Source organism: Vigna radiata, chromosome 6, assembly GCF_000741045.1.
Source record: "Vigna radiata var. radiata cultivar VC1973A chromosome 6, Vradiata_ver6, whole genome shotgun sequence".
NCBI classification, from domain to species: Eukaryota; Viridiplantae; Streptophyta; class Magnoliopsida; order Fabales; family Fabaceae; genus Vigna; species Vigna radiata.
Window position 1 is genome coordinate 36,786,766 of NC_028356.1, and position 6,098 is coordinate 36,792,863.

At 24.8% G+C, this 6,098-nt stretch overlaps 1 pseudogene; it reads right to left on the minus strand.

The window, feature by feature from the left end:
• Positions 1–3,004: 3,004 nt before the first annotated feature.
• Positions 3,005–5,393, minus strand: LOC106763794 (annotated as a pseudogene).
• Between the last annotated feature and the right edge of the window lie 705 nt (positions 5,394–6,098).

A 6,098-nucleotide genomic window follows, 5' to 3' on the forward strand; every position in this document is an offset into this window, starting at 1 on the left:
ATATATATATATATATATATATATATAATTTACTTTACATCATAATTATAATAAATCCTTTTTTTATGGTTTAGATTTTGTAATTTTTAAACACACGAACTGCTATTTTGGACAGTAAAAATATAATACTATATCGTATTAATCTTCGAAGTTAAAAAAATTACAAATTATCATGAAATTTCATCTAAGTGTATAAATTAGGCTATTTATTACTATTATTACCTTTGTTATATTTTTAAAAATTCTAAAGTAATATAATTGATAATTATATTTATAAATACTTGTTTAATTTTTTAATTTAAAACTAATATTATAATACGAAAAACTTAAAAAAAGAAAATCTTTAGAGCTTCAATATTTGCTGTCTGTGTCAACACTACCAATTGCCCGTTGCTTTCCATACCCATTTCCACTTTTTCAATCGGACAATGATATTTTAACAATACTTTTTTGACAACTTTTTTGACAACGGGACACATGTCGCCATTTCATTCGTCTGTTTGAATTTATTTTAAAAAAATATTTGAAACGGACCAATCATAAGCTGCCACGTACGCGTTGTCAAAAAAAGGGTTATTAAAGAGACTTTTTCCTTTTCAATCCTAACATTATCTTTTAACAAACGCCGGCAATTGTAATTAAAACATGATTAAAAAACAAAAAGAAAAAAAGAAAAAAAATTATATATATATATATATATATATATATATTGTTTTAGTTATCTTTTTAAAATTGAAATATAATTTTATTTTAATTTCTTTAAATTACGTAATTTAAACATGATTAAGAAACTATACATATATAATGTATTTTTATTTATGTTTCTAAAAATTAAATATAATTTTATTTTAATTTCTTTAAGTTACTTAAATTTGATTATTGTAATTATAATTTTTTAGATAAATAATCGATTTAGTACAACAAACATTAATATATTTTATTTTTAATGTAATAATTTATATATATATTTTCTTTTAATTAGCAAGACTTTCAATTTCAAGTAAATAAAAATGCTTATAATGACCCTCATTCAAATGAAAAATGATAAAGATTAAAGTATTATCCTAAAGAGAGTGACACTTATAAAGAAATTTGATAGTAAATGTAATAAGAAAAGTACAATAATTCATTGTTTTATGATGATCCCTTCTATGCATAATAAATATCTTTTTAATTGGAGAGAGAAAGCTTGAATTAAATTGAATTAAGTATACACTATAACCTAATAATTAAGCTTTAATTTTGAATATTAAATATCGTTTTCAGATGGGAGAGTGAGTAGTTATGGTGTTGAAGCATTAATTAAATAAATAGAAAAAAGGGAAGTACTAAATTGAGTTAGGTGTCAGTTGCATCAGTAATCACCAAACTCAAATTATAAGCAGACGCGTGTGAAGTATTCAATTTTCTGTCTAGCAATTAATTACACTTGTCAATTTGATCGTATTCTCCTTCAAATTTTTTTTCAAAAAATAAATTATGGAAGTTCTACCTTCACGGTTAATTTACAGAATAACTAATACAAAAATTATCTTAGAAATCAGATGAATTAAATTTCAAATTTGTATTTAAATATAAATAAATATAAATTTATTAAAAAATAAATTTTAAAATTAACTTATATAATATAAATTTGTATTCTTTTTTATTTATATAGTATTTTTCATTCAATCCTTGTATATATCTATATTTTAAACATGAAATGAAACATTAATGAATATTTTAATAGTACGTGACATAACAAGTTTAATAAACATAATTTTCAACACTAAATAACACAACAGTTCAAAAAATAACAAATTTATTTATAATAAATTATAAATTCACAACTCTAATATTATTCTAATATTATGTTAAGAAACAAATTTTAATTCTAATTTAATTTATAAAATTTATTTATAAAATAAGATTTATATCTATTTATATATTATAAATTTGTATTGAAGTAAAATCTCGAACAAAATCTTACCTTTTACAAAATGGCTTTACAAGTTAATATAAATTCAAAACCTTTTCTTAATTATATACTTAAAATGCTTTTGTGGAAATTGTTTATTCCAATTTAAAATGGAGAAGCAGTTTTATTGCTTTTGATGCAACCATAACGTGCTTGTAATAAACAATGATGCCTAAGAACATGTAAAACTTTTGTAAAGATATATTAAACTATATTGTTTAATGTTATTTGTTTGCGATGTCTTAGTCTATCGGGTTTCTAATTAATAATGTGTCGCATATAATAAATAGGTTTTGAGCAGTTCCTGTGAAGTTAGATGGTAGATGTTAATTATATTATCTTGCAAATGAAATCATTAAGTTTCGTCCACACAATCTTTGATAAGCACACGTCTTTGCATGAATACAAGTCATGCAAATTATTCCATCATCATTGCTTTTCGTCAACCAATCCAATTACGTGCATGTGCTTAGTTGGGTCTTGTTTAATATTCCAAACATTAAAATGTAAGTCAATTGTTCTATTTATAATAATCTTGATTGATCATGCATTAATCCCTATTAACAAATCCTAATAACATTATTCTCAATTCTCTAATGACAAATCATAGAGAGCAGATAATGTTTTGAAATGGCTCATATGAATATTTGTGATGCAATAAAATTTTACTATTCTATTGAAAGTATAAAATACTTTATTATTTTCAATAATAATTTTTTGAAAAACAAAAACGCTTAAAAGTTTGTTTTTATTAGAAAAGTTAAAAGTTTTTTTTTTTTTTTTGAGTTTCAAAGCTTGTATTGAAACTAAAACGAGAAAAGTCATAAAGTCTTCTGAAATAAACCATGGTAGAGAGTGTTGTTCAAATGAATTTTAAGAATTTTTTTTTGTACAGACAAACAATATACAGTAATTAAAAAACACCATAAAAAGACATAACATCCATTTACTTAAAACTCCTTGAAAAAAAAGTTAATTGATTACCCAATAAAATAAAATAATTAGTAACCAATACAAACATAATAAAATATTACAAAAATTTGGTGTTAAATAATTGGGCCAAATTGGACAATTTGGTGTTAAACAATTGGGCCAAATTGTTGGGCCTTGGTGCACAGATTTTATGTATGCCTCCACCCACTGTTCTCTGAAATGGCAAACACCCAATTGGAGGTGCACTGAACACTGCAATCCTCCTTGCACCTAACTCATTTAATTCCTTTCAAACCAAACATCAAACAAATACTTTAATGACCAATTATATCTAATTTAAAAACTAATACGATATTATGGTTAAACTAATACGATATTACCGTCAAAAAGGTGGAAGCTGAATTCAGAAGAAGATCAGAGTAAGAAGGAAGATCGTAGAGGAGAGAACGAGTACGATAGGTGTTGGAAATGTCACTGCTTCCTGCTTCCACAAGGAAAAGACTATTGGCTAAGATAAACTTTGCTCTCTCATCTCCGACCAAACCTTTCAGTTTTACTATGTACTCTTTGAACAGATCCAGTTGCCCACTTAACGGTATTGATCCCTGATTAATTTTGTTAATTAATCCATATTTCTTGCATTATTAAATATGCAGATAATTAAGGTGATAAGGTACCTCTATTATGGAGGTCAAAGGGTCGTATCCTGAACCACCTGAAGCAAAACAGACCCCTGTTACCAAATCACTAGCCTCTAGATTTGGCTTTAAATATGCTGGCAGAAGCTCCTTGATTCCCAATTCTTCAACTGTTTATCATTTATGTTATGCATCACACCATAAAACTCACCACAAATAGCACCACGCATATCATCATATGTTAACAATTTTTTTAATATTTTTTTTACAATAAAACATGTATTATTATTTTATTAATTTGTATGAATTTATTTTAAAAAAATGTTTGAAACCACCAATCATGAATCACCAAGTATAAGAAAAAAGAATTGTTAAAAAACCTTTTTTTCTTTAACATATGTTGATTTTAATATGTTAATATAATTATATACGGTGAAAGAATGATATAATTATATTTTTTTAATATATATATATATATATATATATATATATATATATATATATATATATATATATATATATAGTTCGTGTGAAATACAGTGAGGGGATTTATAACCAGTGTAAATAAAATGTGCAGCGAATAAATAGTGTAAGGAGAAAGATAAAAATAAAAATAAAAATAAAAAATATAGGTAAACAAAAAACTTAAAACGCATACTCCATATAGGTCTTCACAGGTCTAAAGTGTCGGTCAATTTCTAAATTTAAGCAACTTAATTTTTTCTGTATAGATTTCTTTTATAAAAAAAAAGAAAACTCTCATAAAATTTTATTTTACTTTTAAATAATTTATATTATTTTAAAGGATGAACTTTAATCATGGCTCTAATATCATGTTAGAAGCAGACTTTAAACCTAATTCAACCCCATAAAATTAGCTTGTAGAATGAAATATATACACTTAAATGACCTTGTCTCTAATGGATGTTTTAAATGCTGCTTTTATTTATGTCTATCATTGTCGTGACAGTGGGGTGATGATACTTTCATACTGTAAGTGATATCTTCACATGCCCGGATAAGTAGAAAATGAGAGTGCATGCTTCTTTTTATGCAATTTTTTTTTTTATTACCAGAAGTGTGTGTGTGGAAATTATTAATATTATTAAAAATCACTTTTTGCCGATATTTTATCATAATTTTTACAAACATTTACCTGTTTTACAGCTGTGTTTAAAAACCTCTTTCTTATCTTTTATGGGAATTCGCGTCCATGTTATAGAACTACATTCAACTATTATAATTCAATAGTGTTATTTTTACTAATTATCACTAAACTTAATAACTGGAAATTCAATATTTTATTTTTTTTATTTATTGGTTATCACTGAACTTAATTGAATTCATTAAAATAAAATGTATCAGAAAAGATAAAAGAAAAAAAGAGATAGTTACCTATAAGGTCTGGTGGAACCTTTCCATTGCTGAATCTACCAGTCGGGACGCCACCTTCAAAGTCTCTCCCATACGGAGGGAAATTCGACCTAGCAAACGCTGTCGTTCTGTTGTTGTTGTTGCCTGTGTCCACCGTGGAATCTCCAAACACAAACACTGCTGGAACAGACACATTCGGTGGTAGTTTCAACAAAGCCTTTGTTTTTAAGGATACAGATAACAGCAACAACGCAAAAGGAAGAATCTGAGAGGAAGAAGAAGAAGCTTTAGTGAGATGAACCATGGCTGCTTCACTTCACTTTTTGCCACGTGTTGGACAACAAATAACATCACTCTTATTTATAACCTACGTACTCTTTTCATGGAAATAATTATTTTTTTTACAAGCAAAAAGAATTTTATTAAAATAGGATGGACCATTATTAGCACATTATGCATATACTTTAGCTAATCTTATTTAATTTTTCTTATGTGTGAAACAAGTTTTATATTTATTTTTTAGTATATCTGAGCAACAAAATAAAAGTATATTATTTATGAACATAATAAAAAAATGAATAAAATACAGAATAGGAGTTGTTTTAAAATTAAGAGTATAATAAAATAAGTTTTTGTAATTCTTATATATAACATATCTTTTAAAGATTTATATATGCTAAGAAACATTGTTTAGATTTATTATTATTATTATTATTATTATTGAAATTTGAAGTGAGGGTAGCAATATATCTTTCATGAAAATTTTACACTTTTTAATATTTTGATTAATATGAAAAACACTTATTGTTGGTCTCATGTTTTAAAGTGAAATTAAATAATTGGTACATGTCGGGTCCTTTTTAGCTTTCAGGTCATTTATTGCATGAATTTGTTGTATAAGGAAAAAACAAGACAAATCAAGGAAGCTAATTTTGCCATGAATCAAATTTTTAAATAATGATTAATTTAAATATTAATTTATAAATTAAAAATTATTAGTAAACGAATAAAAAATTATAATTAGTTTTTAAAGTGATGATTAAAATAGTTTCTTATTAATATTAGTTGCCAAAATTTTAACTATTAAAAAATTGATCTTTAATTATAAAATTCATTTGTGATCATATTTTTAATCACAAACATTAATTAAAAAATTGGATAAAGGTCTGTTTGAGAGAGACAAATGAATATATTAG